Raw genomic sequence first — 19,114 nt, forward strand, 5'->3', positions numbered from 1 at the left:
GGTAAGACCTCCAGTGAATGAACACTTAAGGAATTATGCAAGTTTGAAAAATCATCTCTCAGCATTCATTAATAATTTCAATAATTATCTGCACTTTAATGAATCCTCATTTAATGAATAAGAAAGTAATTTCTGCGATTTTTTATTACTTTCATAGTTTTTGAGTTATAGCAGAATTTATCAAAAACTACCCAAAAACCTAATGAATGAACATAAAAACTAGTGAATGAACATCACAAAACCCAGTGAATGAACATCATTTAGATCTTTTTAATCAGCTTTAAAAAAAACATTTTTAACACAAAAAACTTTCCAACTCTATTTTAGTAGGTATAGCGAAAGCGTTAATATATTTTTATCCCCTCCATATTGATTTCAAATAGATTAGAATGTAATAAAATGATGGTTATTCACCAGAACCTATTACATATTAATAAGAAAAAGAGAATCAATCTTTAAAACAAGAAACAACGAGCATATTCTGATGAACAAAAGTTAGGATCAGCAAATAATGATAAACTTGTCATTGCATTGTTCGTGGTTACATTGTTCATACATAGAATTAGTAGAAATCTAATAAATGAACACCCCAAATGTTGTATTGTTCATTCATAGGCATGAAAAATCCAGTAAATGGACTATAGAAATTTTGTTTGTTCCAATACTGGCTGAAAGAATCAGAATCGTTTTCTATGCAGGATTACAAAAAACAAGCTCAATACCAATTCGTCTACACATAAATTTAGAAAAAAAATTAAATCTAGACGACACCAGTAAATGAACACACCGTTCATTTACTGGTTTCAGAACATTTGATAAGCCAGTATTGGAACTATAAAAAATAAAGACTTAATCACATAATACGCCGACAAAGTGTACATTTATAGAAGGTTTAACTCTTAATCTAACCAAATAACCAAACTTTGTACAGGTAAACATTAAATAAGCACTTCATATGTTGGTCCAAACGTACACTGTTCTTATCTGGGATATAATTTTTGCATACAAAACTTCAAAACCAGAAATACGTAAACTTCAAACGCCAGTCACGTTCAAACTGGTCGAAAATAAATTTAGCAGGGGTTGAAATTGCATAGGAAATAGAGTTGTTAATAAGAAAAAAAATACGACAAGTGGTAAAAATTGCTATATTTCTTATTTTAGACAAAAAACGTGATTTTGTTCATTCACTGGGGGGTGTTCATTCACTGGAGGGTTTACCCTATGTGAAAGATTACGAAATGGCTCGCATACTGCAGCGGCAGATCCGTGCAAAGTGCTGTCTCTTTTTTTATTTCTATATTACATACGTACTGTCAGCAGCAGAAGTTGCTAAGCGGGCGAGGTGTTCAAAATTACCTTGACACGCTCTTTTTTCTCAACAATAAAGTTGCGTCAAGATCATTTTAAACACTTCGCCCGCTTAGCAACTTCTGCTGCTAACTGTACCTTCGTAGGTACCTACCGCTTTTCGCTACGCTAGTACTGTCTGTGTGTTTGCAGCTTAAATTATACAAAAAGTCCACTTCAAAATTGCATTTAGCGATAAGTTAATATAGGCACTGCAAATAATATAGCATAGGCTTTCACATGTGAATGATATCAGTATAAATCGCGCTTCTTAGACTTGAAGTATTTTATTTTAGTTTAGAGGCAGGATAGCATTTGAATAATTTTCCCACACGGTTCATTATTTCGTTATTAATTTGTAAATCTGTAATATCAATACCTATTTAATAAGGGTTAAAAACTACTGGTGCATCTGCCTTTCTTAACTGACATTTTGAAACAGTGGGATCATTATTTAAAAGAGAGTCTGGTCAGGCAAACTGAATCTGTAAGTCAATAAAATCAATATCAAATTAAAGTAGGTATGTACCTACGGATCCCTTTGTTTGACATAATTACTGAAAGTCATAATGTAATGATTGTCAGATTATCATTAGTTCTAATTCTAAAACCGTTAACTTTTCAGGATTTACGTAAGGTTATCCTATAGAACAAACCGAACCGAACCGTCCGGTTTGTTTTATGACAATCCTGAAAAGTTACGCGTTTCTGAGAAAAACCATACTATGACTAACGAAAATGCGGACAAACAATACATTAGGTATGACTTAAAACTTTATGGGAAACAATAGAGACCCATGTACCTATTAAAGGCAAATGCAAACGCACTACTATGCCGGCATTAATATTGCGGCGTTATACCACCGCTGCATCTATCAATTATGTTGATAAAATGAGTGACGTTCGATTATGACGTTCAATCCGTCACTCAATTTATTAAGGAAATTGACAGATACAGCGCCCGCGGTAATGTCGCAACAGTGGTGCAGTTGCTATCGGAATGTCACCTTTAGCATCGGGAGAACTAAACAAAAGTCAATCTAAAACATATATTAAAGTACATATTTTAATTTTATGCACAAGCGCCAAACGCAAGATTTAAATGCATACTTAAATTTATTTACTTATTCTCAATTTCAGACATTTGAAATACACTTTGCTTAAATTTAATGACACATATCATAGCAGGGACCGTTTACCGGTATAAGTAAAAATCAAAATATCTCATAGCATTCACAATATTTCTTTGATATTATAGAATAGTATTTACGTAAGGATATGATTGATCAGATTAGTTAAAATTAAGTGCAAAAATATTTATAAACAACCGTGATACGGAAATTGAATACCGGTAAATTTGTATGAAAATTATACCGGTATTCGGACCCTGTACCAAAGTTACAAGCGTTGCTAGCTTATTAGGTACTAAGTAATAGGTAAACTATATTACTTGTATTTACGTACCTACGTAATTATGCACTGCTACGCTTGTCTGGCCAGACTTGACTCATCACTTGGAAGTGGACTTTCTGTACTAATTTACTTTGTGCCAAAGTCGCACAATTCGCTTTAATTAGTACTCTCTCGACTAATGAAGCTGACAGAGCTTCTTTACAAGCGAATAATAATTCAGTTACAATTTTAAACGGGAAATGAAATAAACGAGGTTAAACAAAATAGAAGTTAACATTTTTTTTTATTAAAATGACACCCGTATTAGCAGTCGCCTTGTATGGTCCACGTATAAGGGGGGTTTCAGAAAAATGGTATAAAACAGCGTTAACGCTTAAATATGTATTGTAGTTTTAGATCTAACAAACGCTTGCAGTAGACAGTAGGTAATAACAAACCGATTAACTGCAGCTCATAGCCTAGATGATATGCGCAGAAACTGCTAAATATTAAAGACTGTCAATTTCCATACAAACTCGCGTTGTCCCTGATATAGATGGCGTATACCGCATATCGTTATTGAGGTCACCTTTCGTAGCTTCATGAATAGCAATTTCACCGCCGCTTATACTGTAACTCCATGTAATGCGGCCGTTTTCATCAGACGGTTAAAATAGATGGCGTTACGGTTACAAACAAAGATGTATTGCAAAATCTATCGAATAGTAGAGCTTGCTCACGTATCGCCATCTAGGTACAGTCAACTGTAAAAATATGGGTGTACAGATCATCTCAAAAATATGTCCCATAACTCATGTCAGTGAATTAAGAACTATGGGACATATTTTTGAGTAAATTGTCTACACCCATATTTTTACAGTTGACTGTACATCAATGATGATCTCTTTACAGTTCCTTAAAAACACTTTTGGTTGGCCTTCATTTAAAAAATAATTCCACAACCGTATTTTTTTACTCAAATGTTACATTTCATGTTAAAAATGAACTGTCAAAGGACCATCATTAGACGCGTGACAAGTAACTATAGCGAAGCGATTCCCAAATCCCTAAAGCCTACTGTCGACGGAAGCGTAGCTGCATAGACGCGTATTCGTCATTGTACGCTTGGTGTACGCTTGCTTGCAGCCTACATACAAAACCGCACAACTCTGTCCACGGAGCGGCAACGTCGCGTCAGCCGCTCCGCAAGCATGGACTCCGTGGACAGTAGGCCTAAGTAATAGGTACATAATTGTTGGATCTTGGTTGCATTTCTGCAACCAATTACAAAGGGAATTCTCAAGACCTAAACACGCGCATCCTGACTTTGTCCATAATCTTAATTTGAAGCCGAGTTTATAATGAATTTGACAGTCTTTCATATTTATTAGTCCCCAGTATAAAGCTTAATAGGTTTAGTGAGATAAGCGTCGTGCCACGTCGATGCATGCACTATTGCTATTAACTACCGTAATTGAATCGCACGCGCACATAGATTAAGCTGGATAATTTGTTTATAGTTGGGTTAGGTTATTCAGCTATTACGCTAAACCTGAACAGATCGACGTACGTGGCTAGAGACGGGCCAAGATAACTCTGCATGGTATTTGCAATGACAAAGTGAGGCAATGTTATCATTAATGTCAAGTTACTATGAAAAACGACGTTCATAATGACTTTGTTCTCTTAAAATCGGTGCATAGTTAGCTTAGCCGGACTCTAAGGTTAAGCCACATCCGATGGGCTAGTTAACGTAATGCAACTACTTTTTAAACTACTTTTTATTAGGCGTTTTAGAAAAAAAACATTTTAATTTATATTTAACCAAAAACTAAACAAGAAAATTCGTTAGTACGCGAAAGTAGGTAGTTTTGTTTGGGCAATACCTAATGTATAGGTACCGTTTAGTCACAAGCAGTTTCTTCTTTGTTTATATCGTATCTGCTCTTTGGAAATTCGATTCTCATGCAATTATTAGCAAAACAAACTAAAATGAACAATTCGAGATGCCGTAAAAGTGCCATTCGGCTCGATCAGAACTTTAAGATACGTCAAATATTACGTCTAGATACTATATGGATTAGATGTCAGTGTCAAAAGTGACGCGTTTCTTCAAACAAAAACGTTACTTTAGACACTGACATATCTAATCCATATCGTATCTAGACGGAATATTTGACATATCTTAAAGTTCAAATCGGGTCGACTGGCATTTCAAACAATGTCACGATGTCAATATCTCGATTGAATAAAATTGGAACACGTTCTAGCTCTAGGTCGTGACCTAGGTTGCGACATCCTGTGCTAGACTATGCTTATCTTTGAGTATGTAGAGGAGAAGTGGCATGAAGGAGCCAGGTTCGAAAGAGCTACTTGCATTATTTTGATAATTTCGGAACGAGTTTTTTTTTCGTGACAACACTGATTCTCCATCAGCTGCAATCATATGATTCATCCAAGTTCGCTCTAAAACTACTGAAATAATCCTTGTGACACTTTCAAATCCTGGCTCCTTTATAACACTTTTCCCCTAAGTGCTTTAATAAGATATGATTCGAGGTGGCACGATGATAAACCGGGATACGGAAGCGATGCAAGCGTCAACGTCTCTGCGTACAACGTATACCTACAGAGCAAAATTTTAAACAGTGCACAAAATTTTAGTTCTTAGTGTATTCAAATAAGATATTTGCACAATTTAAGGCAGTTGTCCTTTTTAAAATACTATGTTATCGCTAATCTATTATATTTAGGTGTCCGTGCCTTCGCTTGAACCACATTATGAGATAACACCCTTGTAACTCAGCCCTAATCAAGCGAATTCATCAACTAGTAGCGCCATCTATCGCGCTACCCAAGTAGTAATGTCACCCGGTTGCCAGCGCGCGGCTGCTTTCTCTTCAGTACGCTTTTGTAACTCAGCCGAGCAACACGTTTACAAAGCAAGTTTAAAAAGATCAAGAAATTTAAATCGTAAAAATATTTTGAAAACCTCCGACTTCGTGACATTCCGCTCGGTGCCCATGGCCCAGCGACGAGACGCAGTGACCTTCCTACAGGCACCGTCACAAAAAGTACACGGGTACTTACGCCTCATGGCCTCATCCTGTGGGACAACAAGCGTCGTCCCGTGAGACGACATGGCGTCGTCCCGTGAGACGACATGGCGTCGTCCCGTGAGACGACATGGCGTCGTCCCGTGGGACGACATGGCGTCGTCCCGTGAGACGACATGGCGTCGTCCCGTGAGACGACATGGCGTCGTCCCGTGACACGACATGGCGTCGTCCCGTGAGACGACATGGCGTCGTCCCGTCAGACGACAAGCGTCGTCCCGGGAAATGACATGGCGTCGTCCCATGAGACGACATGGCATCGACCCGTGAGACGACGAGGCGTCGTCCCGTGAGAGGACAAGGCGTCGTCCCGTGACACGACATGGCGTCGTCCTGTGGTATCGTCCTGACAATGGTATTGTCCTGACAGACGACATGGCAGCGTCTTGTAAGACGACGAGCATCGTCTCGTTAAAAGACCTTGTGACATTCCGCTCAGTGCCCGTGGCCCAGCGATGAGACTAAGTGAGCTCTAGCCATCACCATAAATAGAATACCTACGGGTATAAATGGCACACGGCGTCGTCCCGTTGGACGACAAGCGTCGTTGCGTGAGACGACATAGCGTAGTCCCGTGACATCGTCCTGTGGGACATCAGGCGTCGTCCTGTAAAACGATAAGGCGTCATCCTGTGATACGACAGGCATCGCGATGAGTTACGTCCTCATGTGAGAAGACATTGCGCCATCCTGTGGTATCGTCCCGTGAGAGGATATTGCGTCCCATAGGACTACATTGCATTGTTCCATAAGACTACATTTTGTCGTATCGTGAGACATTAATGCGTCGTCCTATGAGACGATATCGCATCGTCCTATGAATCGTCCATTGAAATGACGTTGTCTTGTTATACAAAAACCGTTGTCTCATGGTCTACCATTAATACGGTAGCGGACGTCTTATTGGTCGCTTTATCGTTCGATGTCTGTACGGTGGGCCTCGCATTTAAGATCTGCATGGTCATGAACAATGCACGACTTAGTTAGTGGCGTCATCATCAATGTAGCCGACCAAATGGTGTGTCACCTTTTAAACCGACGAGCAGCAGAATTTCTATTAGAGGGTTTGGCGCGAAATTGATAACGAAATGCAGTTACAGTAATTGTCTCAACCTGCCAGGAAAAAGGAAGGTTTCCGTCTTGGTCGTGTACAAATGTTGGTCTGGGTCGATAACAAACAATTCTCGTGAGATACCAAACAAACCAAAAATATACATTCTGAGGATCATAAACTGTATGACTAACCGGCCATGAAAAATAGCAGTTAAGAAACTGTGAAAAGGAAAAAGTACGAAGTGAAAAACCTTGTGTTATACTTTGCCCAACTAGATCCTATACCAAAAAGAGAGAGGGGGAGGCAAGAAAATTGACGTTAGCCTTAAAGAAGGAAAGAAAACTAAAACTCTCTCTTCTGAATAGGAATACCAATACAAGTTTATACTTGTTTATACCAATTCATTTACGGCTCTGTCATAGGCTAACAAGAGATATCTCTTTATTGCGGCTCTAAGCCTGAAAAGAATAGAGTTTATGATACTCATATATATTAGTGAAAAATCATCGCACTAAATCCCTCTTTTGAATGATGAATGACTAGTCAGGTTGATAGTATCTTTGGGAATACTGAAGCATCTCCTGTATACTCTCTAAATATTGACCATTAGCTAAAAAATTGCGGCCTGTTACAAAGAGAAATCTTTTACTTACTTTAAATCGTCTACTATGTAGCTGTGAAACAGAGACCACTAAACTAAGAGTAACACGTAGAAAACAGCAAGTACCTTCCATCGCATTCCGTCCAATAGACCGAACTGACAAAGGCATTTATAATGTAATTAGTGCTCTATTCACATCAGTCAGGTAGAAACTTGTGAAATTAGGTTCAAAATTCAAGTAACAAGCTCCACTTCGGAAGATTATCTAAGCAGTGGGTTGTCAATCGACCTGCCGTTGGTATAACAATCATACATCATAAAACGTTGACCATAAACGTTACATAGTTCAATTTCAAAGGAAATGAACTCTTACTGGTAATATAGCTATCGGAAACAGACGGTATTTGTAGGAGGTGCTTTCACAGAATGTCTAAAAGGACCAACTAGTAAAATATTAAATTAGTATGGTAATCCGCATAGTTACTCATGATTGTTCAATAGGTGAAACATCGGTTTCTTTAGTGGTAAATGTTATGCCTATGTAGAAGATGAAGCGCCCCTTCAAGTTATGTAAATAAATAAAGAATTTATGAAAAGATTTTTCGGTAGTTTAGTTAGAGTGGAGTTACTGATTCTGTTTCGAAAAATCGCGAATTGAATTAGAGGTGAAGCCGCCTAAGAGAACTAAGGTGTCGAACCAATAGCCACGGTCCACGGCTTTACATCTAAACGATGATTGTTTAATTTCTCCAAATATACAAATTAAAATGAAGTCACTTCAGAAACTTTGAAACCATGTGGACTGCGGGGCAAGCCAACGTACATACAAACGTACAACGTACGTAAACGTACACACATGCGTAATATGTAGAAAATATTTGCAGGCAGTCACCGATAGCAGATACCGGATTCTGAAAGAACACGGATCAGAAATATGCTTCTTTCGATTTCCAGATGAGAGGTTTCCTTTGCAGATAAGGAAGTACTCACGTGATTTTATAAAAGAACAACAACATACGGTGGTTCAGGAAAAAATGCAAGATCTAAGTGAAATATGATCCCAGTAGTGACTCATGACTACAAATATGTTCGCCGGTTAAATAGAGCCTGCAATTTACTCTGAAAATCAACACTAGTTCTGCTGTCATTGCCGGATCTAAGTACAATAAGCTTAGCTGAAAGGTAGTAGTCCAGGGTTTACAGAATACTGTTGTAACAGGTCTCGTAGGGCATGTAATTGGAAACGTCATCGTCAATGCAATCAATTAGAGTTCCAGGTGTAGTACCCTACAAAATCATCGTGTCTTGGTTATAGGGCAGATGCGCTGCTAATCGAATTACAGCATTAGTTGTGAAGACAACTACAATTCATATATTTATATATTCATGATAATATGCTTATATCATTAAATACAGTAAATATGAGATGTCAGTAGACATATATCAACGTTACGTCAGGCGTAGCTCACTCCGCGATTTCGTCGCGTCGCTACAAGTACATGCGGCCCACACCAATTTTGGTATCTAGCACTAATAGTTACCGCGCACCGCTACGGAACGGACGCGTGCTCGCGCTTGCGCCACCTTGCGGTCATAATCTGTCGTAATAGTACATACTATTATTTATTCTATGGTTACGTCAAGGTAGTGACATGAATATAATATGTCGCAGAAAGGCCTAGATCATCAATTAATTGTTTATTTGTGGGCATCATGATGCCTAATTAACCCTAGGGTTCCCTCAAGATCATCAAATGATACACAACTTGATTGCACGAAAGCCAATAAACAACATACAACGTCCTTGTATTGCTAAATTTCTAATCAAAAGTACCTACAAATTAATAATAATAATAATTCAGCCTATATACGTCCCACTACTGGGCACAGGCCTCTTCTCACTCGCGAGAGGGCTTGGGCTATAGTCCCCACGCTGGCCTAATGCGGATTGGGGCTTCAAAGTACAAATTAAATAATCAAATTAATATTTGGTAATGATCGCGTCTACACGTGTTAAGGTTCGACAGGAATTGTGCCACAGCATCACCCACGCGCGCCGGTGCTGGCAGCACTTGAGATTAGATGACATCATGAGACACCCGTGGTTTGTGCCACTGCAATGGTATAATGCCAAGAACTTACTGGTTCAGACCAATATACAAATAATAATAATGTTTTAATTTGTCTGGGTGTTACGAAAGTTCCGCAATTGGTTTGAAAAGGTTGCACTACAATTTAAAGTAGATAGGTCCACCTCCACTACTCTTACTCAAAGATTATTTCATCGTCAGTCAAGAGGTTTTACACTCTTATTAGAAGATCGTATGTATACGAAAGCATTAAATACTCACAAATCGTGCTAAGTCTAACAATAAAGCACAATCCATTACCAGCGCGCGAACCATAAAATCTTCAGTTTGGGAATCAGCTTGCCACCGGAAAGAGTGAACATTAAACAACCTACAATTACAAGCCTTTATTATAATTAGCCTAAAAATTATGGGTGAAGGCATTGGAATTATTCAAAGATTAAAAAATCTTCTAAAATATCCTACTTGGTAGACGGATCTTCAGTCTACGCACAACATCATGGTGAGATGCCACACAACAACTGGAGTTGTCAGCATCACTTTAAATTCATAATCATCGCCTCCATACGATTGTAACCTTCGTGTCAGTGATTCTGTTCATTCGTTACATTCGCTTGCATGACTGACAAGTGACAAGCATATAATATAAGCTTGGTTGACCCGGCACCAGCCTAATTGGCAAGTTTTCAGTTATCTGTGGGGAGTAATAAATTTAGCAGCATAATTGACACTTAAAATAGGTAGGAGCCTACCATTTCATATAAGAATTAATATCTATTCATGGCTTACTATTAATATGGTTGTTTTTAAAGCAACCCTCACCTAAAACTAATCAGTAAGGAAGGATGTATTATCGCCTCAGTTGAAACTACTGCTAGGTTGTTGAGAGTTGTTACTTGTTAGTAACGCATACATTAAATCATGAAGTGTTGTATTTTCTTCTTCACTTTCTGACGCTACTTTCAGGCAGAGGAGTACTTGATTCGAAATAAATCTCAATTGCTTCCACAAATAAGCACATCATGTTTATAATTTTTAACACATTTACGGAATATGTTGTCCTTATGTAATGATAGCCCATTAACAAATAAACCTGCTATACCTAGTCAATAACTATGTATTAATATCTAAATAATGTCAATATCGTATTGTAGTGGGTACCTATACAAACCTTTGGTTATTTGTCCACATTAAAAGTCATATTACATTACATCTGGCCTATGATGCAACTTACCAATTTACATTAAATTGTTGGAAAATACGATAAATCAGAGAGGACCCAAGCTTTTCCAATTAGTTACAAAAATTTTAAACAGTGGATGGGCCGATAGTGCTTTATTTGTGTTAAGCAGTAGATAAGTAGTAGTAATATCATGACATCATACAACAAAACCTTTTTATCACCTAGTGGGCTATTGTAAGGAAAGAATCAGGTAATTTGGACGGGTTTAATGTAAAACTCACTCGATGAGGTTCACGTTACACGCATCAGAGCTACTACTTCAGATAGTGGTTACACTTAAATTTGTACGACCTACAAGTACCTACTTATGTCTTTAATTATGTTTTTAGGGACAGTCTTTCAACTAATAGTCACACAGTTTTGTTTTATATAAAAAGTTAAGTAGTTTTATAGGCGCAATGGATAACTTATGTTGCCAGTCAGTGCTAACAATTGTCTCGTCTATCGGTAATTACAAATAAGGAAAATCTAGTTAAGGTTTGACGTAAACAATCCTTTAGTATATCAATACGGAATAAATTTCAAACCCATATTCTTATTAAGTGATTTTTGCATAAATTTAAATATTATCAGTCACAGTACGCCCGGGCCAGCGCCGGCAGAGGTTTAAACACGTCTCATAATGTGGTTCAAGCGAAGGCACGGACACCTAAATAGAACCGTTTTTCCCCCGAAGGGTAAAAAACGGATATTTAGGTTCCTGCCGAAGCTTGAACCACACCTAAGGGCCTTGCCGGCTTATGTGGTACTGAAGAGAAAGCAGCCGCGCGCTGGCAACCGGGTGACATTACTACTTGGGTAGCGCGATAGATGGCGCTACTAGTTGATGAATTCGCTTGATTAGGGCTGAGTTACAAGGGTGTTATCTCATAATGTGGTTCAAGCTTCGGCAGGAACCTAAATATCCGTTTTTTACCCTTCGGGGGAAAAACGGTTCTATTAACGATGGTAACTCTAGGTGCAGCATATTGATGTAATATTAATTTTAGTGCATCTAGTCACGTTTCTTTATTCATGCGAGCACGGTGCATAGAGAGTGCATAAGAGATACGTATGGCGGAGTGCATAGAGAGATATATACGTACGGTGTAGCGCTACAAGCTTTAAATTAAGAAAACGTCGTCTAAAATCGCAAACCTCGTAACTTTATTTGGAGGGCATTAGTATTTGCAACTTTAGGCAACAATACTTAAAGTAAACAACTCATTTAGAGGAGATAAGAGGCTTGCGACTTTAGCCGATAATTATACACGGTGGCTAAAAAACTAACTGCATTTCCGTTGCCAGGGAGGTTTCGAGATTATACTAAGCAACTTTTACTATGGGACCAACCCAGAAATCCCGAAAAAAAAATTTACCCTCCCATAGAAAATGGACCAGCCAAAATGTACGAAACATCCATTTTTTTTTACGCGATTTCGAGGTTGGTCCCATAGTAAAAGTTGCTAAGTATCCCAAAACCACCCTAGCAACGGGAATGTAGTTATTTTTATTCACCCTGTAGAAGCATCCGCAAGTTCTATAGTGGTTCCATTGTAGCCATATAACAACCATTGGGACTACATAAATGTTAGTTTAGAAATGTCAAATGTCTGAGCTTCAGGAATAATTAGAGTAGTAATTTATTAACAACTTACTCGTCTATTGCTAATTATTGTGTGTAAATTAGAACGTGATTAATACCAATGTATGTAATAATGCCAATCAAATAGAAATTACGTAGACATTATTTTAGATTTAAGAGTACATTAACATGATAACACCTACACCTTCATGACAAGTCCATTCCATATTTTATTTACGACTAAAATATAACACAAAAAAATTGTAGGCGGTCATGCTACTCATATTTTTCGTAAATCATACTTCAATATCAAATTTCTTAACATGTAAGTATTTACAGGTGTTGTAAGCCACGCTACATAGTTACAAATTATTCAAAAATAAATATATACTTAGGTACTAACGTATCAATGTTTTATTAGTTCTTATAAATTGGATATCGAACAGAAAACTGCCTTTTGGCGAAGTACAAATCTGCCCTCGGCATCTCAAAAACAAATGACGTTGAAAATTGAATTTTCAGATAAAGAATGTAAGGTATATGTTTTCATTAATTTTTTATTTGAGATGCCGCTACTTCGCTTAGCAGGGCAGAAATGTAGTGCATGATTATTTTCCTTCTTATTTTCTCGGAAACGTACCTACAAACGTGTTTGCTATTTCAGTCAGTCTCGGTAAAAAAGTACTGAGGTTGATTGAAGTAGCATGACAAATACGAACGTTTCCGAGAAAATACGATGGAAAAAAATTATGCATTACATCTGTACGTCACATTTTTCGGAAATCACTTCCAGAAAACGTCACACGTCACTATCTTAGACATTATTCTGAAGCAGTGAAGTTATAAAAAAACAAGTGTAAATAGGTAGTCAAACTTATATTTAAAACAACAATAACTGTACGGTTTTAAGAAAAAAATATTTAGGATATTTTTCCCGATTAATTCCATTTACTTACTTATTTTTTAGCATAAAACAGCAATAAGTGACTTGTTTATGCTCGACTGGACAAATAAACTCACGGTAAAAAGCGTGGAATTTTAATTATCCTTTATTACTCGAAACAAGTTTCACAAACACGTGACGTTATTATTCTCTATTTTCACGCAGTAGAGTGCTTGTCACGCTTGAAATAAGGTTTATTTTTGAATGGCAAAATTAAGGAAATTACGAGGTTGTTGAAGGCTTTTATCGATATAGCGCTTGCTCATTATTTTGAGCTAAAATGTTAATTAAGGCTGCAAGGGTGAGAACAAATATGTTTATTATAACTCTTTGTGAGTTTATTATGACCGAGTTTGAGGGCGTGCGGTCCGGAAATTAATTATATACCCTTTTGTTTTATTGTAAAAATAATACCTAATAAGTAATATGCTTTGTGAATGGGGACATTCCGAGCAGTCAAATTTATTTAGCAGTTATCAATGGATGATTCATTGTTTTTACTTTTTATTCGAGAAAAACTCTACTTAGAAAAATCACAATATGTTTAATTTAGGATTAGTACGTGGTATCAAAAAATTTAAATGTGTGAGATACGAATATACTTACAAATAAAACTTCATCATTTTAAAATAAAAACGCAGATGGGTCAAACAGATCACTGTGTTATGTCTTTCCTGTAGACATACACAAGAGTTAAGGGCTATAAAGGTTAATTTTCTTATTTAACCCTTATCCACGTGAAAAGGTCCTCCTTTTATTTAGAGAACTATGATAAAATCATTGCTTACATGCCCACAAGCTGTTAACTATTGCCCACAGGAGAAAAAAATGTGCTGTTCGCGATAACACACTAGTTTTCTCTCCTGTGGGCAATAGTTAACAGCTTGTGGGCATGTAAGCAATGATTTTATCATAGTTCTCTAAATAAAAGGAGGACCTTTTCACATGGATAAGGGTTAAATAAGAAAATTAACCTTTATAGCCCTTAACTCTTGTGTATGTCTACAGGAAAGACATAACATACTGATCTGTTTGACCCAGATAGACTTAGACCAAGAAAAGTCTGCAGAGATTTTGACAGCATACGCAGTGCAGGTGTTATTTCTATGAAATTATGACGTATACATAACACTTGCACTGCGTGTCCTGTCAAAATCTCTGCAGACTTTTCTTGGTCTAACTCTAATTCCTTATTCGGTTCAAGATTTAAACTCTTTATTAACTTCAAATCAAATACGGCCTTTAAATTAGCGAAAATGAAAATTCAAAGGGAATTAGAAAAATAAGCGTCCTCCCTAATTACAGAGGGCACGGAAGCGTCAAGTTGACAAAGGGTAGAAAAATGGCCGTCCCTTTTTATTAAACTGGCGGTTCCTGAGTTTCCTGACACTTTCATTGTGCATCTGTGTCACCGACACGTTTCATTAAAGGGATTTGAAATAAACATGCGTCAGTAACAATCACAGAAGCGTTTTTTAAATGTAAGCCTTTATTCTACAATGTAGGCATGCTAGGTACACTGAACTTATGAATGTTAGAAACTACAACACCGCGGCATTAAGAGCCCATCAACGTGCACACTAGCGCCACTGCTAAATAATCGTGATTATTTAAATTTAACGAAAGATATTGAAAAAAGGAGGCCGCTACGTACTACAATACACGCTACGTACAAAATTAATAATATTTATTCATATATATGGTACAAAAACAAGTCAAAAAACAATAAATAAAAATAACTTAAAATTACAATTATACTAAATACAAACTATTCTAAAATAAAATAAAACTAAACTAAACTAAATCTAAAACAGGCCCCTGTGGCAAGGTCCCCAAGATGCTGGCTGCGTTACCCCGCTGAACTGCCAGACTGAAGCGTTGAGTGAGGTAACTGCCAGCTCTTGGGTCCCCAGTTGCGTCCCTGAGTCTCTTTGAAAGGTCTCCAAAGAGACTCAGTGCGCCAGGACCCCACGGGCCCAGGGTCTCGACGCCGAAAGGAACAAAACTGTATTCGGCGCCGAGACCGCGATACTTCCCAACCTTTGCGTTTTCGGCCGCCTCTGCAGCAGCTGCCACCCTCGCAGAGGTTCCGTGGAGATGTGACGGGGCCAGCGTGTCTACGCAGGTTGCATCCCACACTAGAACCCGCCCCAAAATTGCTCACCGCGCGACTACTCACGTAACTAAGATATTAACAAAGCAAAAATAATAGATAATATTATTTAATTAAATCTTTTTTTTTTTTAATTACTAGGCATATGTTATTGTGACGTACCTTTTTGAAAGAAATTCTTCGAGCTATGTTCATACCACATATAATCAAAAGATATACCTAACGTAAATACTTTACAGAAACAATTGAGGAATCAAATCTCTTGTTTTTTGTCATCTGAACATCAAAATACACCCTCAGGTGGGGAAGATACATTATTTGCACTATGCCCGTCCAAGGAAAACAGACTGTCCAAAAAGAGCACAATATAAGTGCAAAGTTACTGTGCAACGTACATTGTATACCTATGTACCAGGACTGTTTTGCTAAAATTTATATAGAAGGTAATCAAAACGTTTAATTTTATTTAAAATATCAATATTTCTTTTTTTTATGTAAGCTAAGGCAAAGGCCGTGTTAAAATTCAAAAATTTTTACCTAAGATTTTCAGATTTTTTTAAATGTACTATTAAGTATAAAATTATAACACAAGTTACTTTTTCTAACAGTATTTGATTCATTTTATCCCTCAAAAATTATTACAAAATGATTTAGTAATTATACTAAACAAAAAAACATGTTAATTATAGGCGGCAAAATGCTTACACGGAGAGGCGCGACTACTCTAGGGTTAAATACAAAATACAGTACGTAGCGGCCTTCTTTTTTCAATATCTTTCGTAAAATTTAAATAATCACGATTATTTAGCAGTGTCGCTAGTGTGCACGTTGATGGGCTCTTAACCCTACACCTCCGCCTCTAGAAGCTCCTTGTGCGGAAGCTCCCGAACTGTCAGGCACAGCGTCTGGGCGGATATTAAACCAGGCAGGCGGTGTTACGTTACTTACGTTACAACACTCGGTTCCTAGTGTTAGAAAGCATTGTATTTGTATCTACTTAAGACTTGCTTGCGCTTTAATATTACGAATCCATTTGTGTAGCTGTAGGCAATTTAATACATTTTCTATTGGTTAAAACCTAAATATAGATAACAGTATTGTGTGTATACACATCTTTAGTTCTTAATATAACGTCGTTTATACAAGGAGACGGATTGGGACTGAGAGTAAATGATCGTCGGTAATAACTTGTCATTCATTGCCTTTTTTTTTATTGAACAGTTCAGGCAATGCCAATGCCAATTATAAAAGCTTATTTTATATCGATCATTTCTCTTCTAGGAGGAAAATCCCAGCAATGCGTGGAGAATGGAAGCCTTATAAATAATTGTGAGAAACGGTAATAAAACAGCCTCCCTGTATAATATTGAGATCATGTTATAAACAGATCCCTTTGAAGTAGGTACACGTGGTTTGGAAAAAGAAAAAATAAACTTATACATAATTAAATCGCATCCGAGCGTTGTACGTTGCAGCCTCTTATACGATGATACAGCCTGCTTTTAGTACTACCCTTATTACCTGGGCAATAAAGTGCACAAAACTGTCAAGCTAGTGGATCTGTGTATGATTGTCCTTCACACTGACATTGTAAACTTTATTGCCACGACATAAGGTCCAAGAATGGTCAGTTAAATGTTGGTAAATAAGCCCCGCGCTATGTTGAAAACCTACATTTTTAATCTAGATCCGTTAACACATCATTTCCTCGCGTCGCCGCCGTCTGTTATTTTGCTCGCGTTGAAATTCAATTACCTTTTCATCGTTCGGTTTTTGTTTCAAGATGTATGGGTAGGTCGGTAACATAACGTTATTGCGAGTACCTACAATGTTGGCAATAATAGCCTCACTCTGATGTTGTTGTCTTCCTTGATTGAATCTTGTTATTAAATATTCATCCAACAAAATTCCCGTGGAGGCGTTATTTTTGTCAGCACCTTTCGTATCTCCAACTAAAAGCGCAAACAAAGTGAGCCCCCAATTAATATTCCGTGTCGCATTATCTATGGTCTGGTTAAGCGGGAGAGGGCTTGTTGTGTAAACCGTGGCACGTGATCGTGTTAAGGCGAGGGAACACTACGACGGTCCAAAAATATTTCTTTACTCTTTCCAAAGAGTAAGTAAACCAAACAAATAAGTAAATTATGTAGCCACTGTAAATTTACTGCCATCTTTCGACAGAACATAAAACTGTTCCAACGCCATTTGACTTTGATCCTTATTCTTTCACTGATATGTGTTAACTTATTAAATATTAATATTTAGGTGTCCGTGCCTTCGCTTGAACCACATTATGAGATAACACCCTTGTAACTCAGCCCTAATCAAGCGAATTCATCAACTAGTAGCGCCATCTATCGCGCTACCCAAGTACTAATGTCGACCGGTTGCCAGCGCTCGGCTGCTTTCTCTTCAGTACGCTTTTGTAACTCAGCCGAGCAACACGTTTACAAAGCAAGTTTAAAAAGATCAAGAAATTTAAATCGTAAAGATATTTTGAAAACCTCCGACTTCGTGACATTCCGCTCGGTGCCCATGGCCCAGCGACGAGACGCAGTGACCTTCCTACAGGCACCGTCATAAAAAGTACACGGGTACTTACGCCTTATGGCTTCGTCCTGTGGGACAACAAGCGTCGTCCCGTGAGACGACATGGCGTCGTCCCGTGAGACGAGCGTCGTCCCGTGAGACGACAAGGCGTCATCCCGTGAGACGACAAGGCGTCGTCCCGTGAGACGACAAGGCGTCGTCCCGTGAGACGACATGGCGTCGACCCGTGAGACGACATGGCGTCGTCCCGTAAGACGACATGGCGTCAACCCGTGAGACGACAAGGCGTCGTCCCGTGAGACGACAAGGCGTCGTCCCGTGAGACGACAAGGCGTCGTACCGTGAGACGACAAGACATCGTCCCGTGAGACGACAAGGCGTCGTCCCGTGAGACGACATGGCGTCGTCCCGTGGTATCGTCCTGACACACGACTTGGTATTGTCCTGACAGACGACATGGCAGCGTCTTGTAAGACGACGAGCATCGTCTCGTTAAAAGACCTTGTTACATTCCGCTCAGTGCCCGTGGCCCAGCGATGAGACTAAGTGAGCTCTTATAGCCATCATCATAAAAAGAATACCTACGGGTATAAATGGCACACAGCGTCGTTCCGTTGGACGACAAGCGTCGTTGCGTGAGACGACATAGCGTAGTCCCGTGAGATGACATGACATCGTCCTGTGGGACATCAAGCGTCGTCCTGTAAAACAGTAAGGCGTCATCCTGTGATACGACAGGCATCGCGATGAGTTACGTCATCATGTGAGAAGACATTGCGCCATCCTGTGGTATCGTCCCGTGAGAGGATATTGCGTCCCATAGACGTTGCGTTGCATTGTTTCATAAGACTACATTTTGTCGTATCGTGAGACATTAATGCGTCGTCCTATGAGATGATATCGCATCGTCCTCTGAAATGACATTGAAATGATGTTGTCTTGTTAAACAAAAACCGTTGTCTCATGGTCTACCATTAATACGGTAGCGGACGTCTTATTGGTCGCTTTATCGTTCGATGTCTGCACAGTCGGCCTCGCATTTAAGATCTGCATGGTCATGAACCAATGCACGACTTAGTGGGCGTTATAATCATTGTA

The 19,114-nt window shown here is 38.4% G+C and overlaps 1 protein-coding gene across 2 annotated transcripts in view; it reads left to right on the top strand.

Moving 5' to 3' along the window:
• Window positions 1–19,114, top strand: part of LOC134798345 (receptor-type tyrosine-protein phosphatase kappa) — a 316,272-nt gene that overhangs the window by 196,102 nt on the left and 101,056 nt on the right. The gene's annotated exons all lie outside the window — the stretch shown is intronic.

The sequence above is a fragment of the Cydia splendana genome, chromosome 16, assembly GCF_910591565.1.
Source record: "Cydia splendana chromosome 16, ilCydSple1.2, whole genome shotgun sequence".
Classification (NCBI taxonomy): domain Eukaryota; kingdom Metazoa; phylum Arthropoda; class Insecta; order Lepidoptera; family Tortricidae; genus Cydia; species Cydia splendana.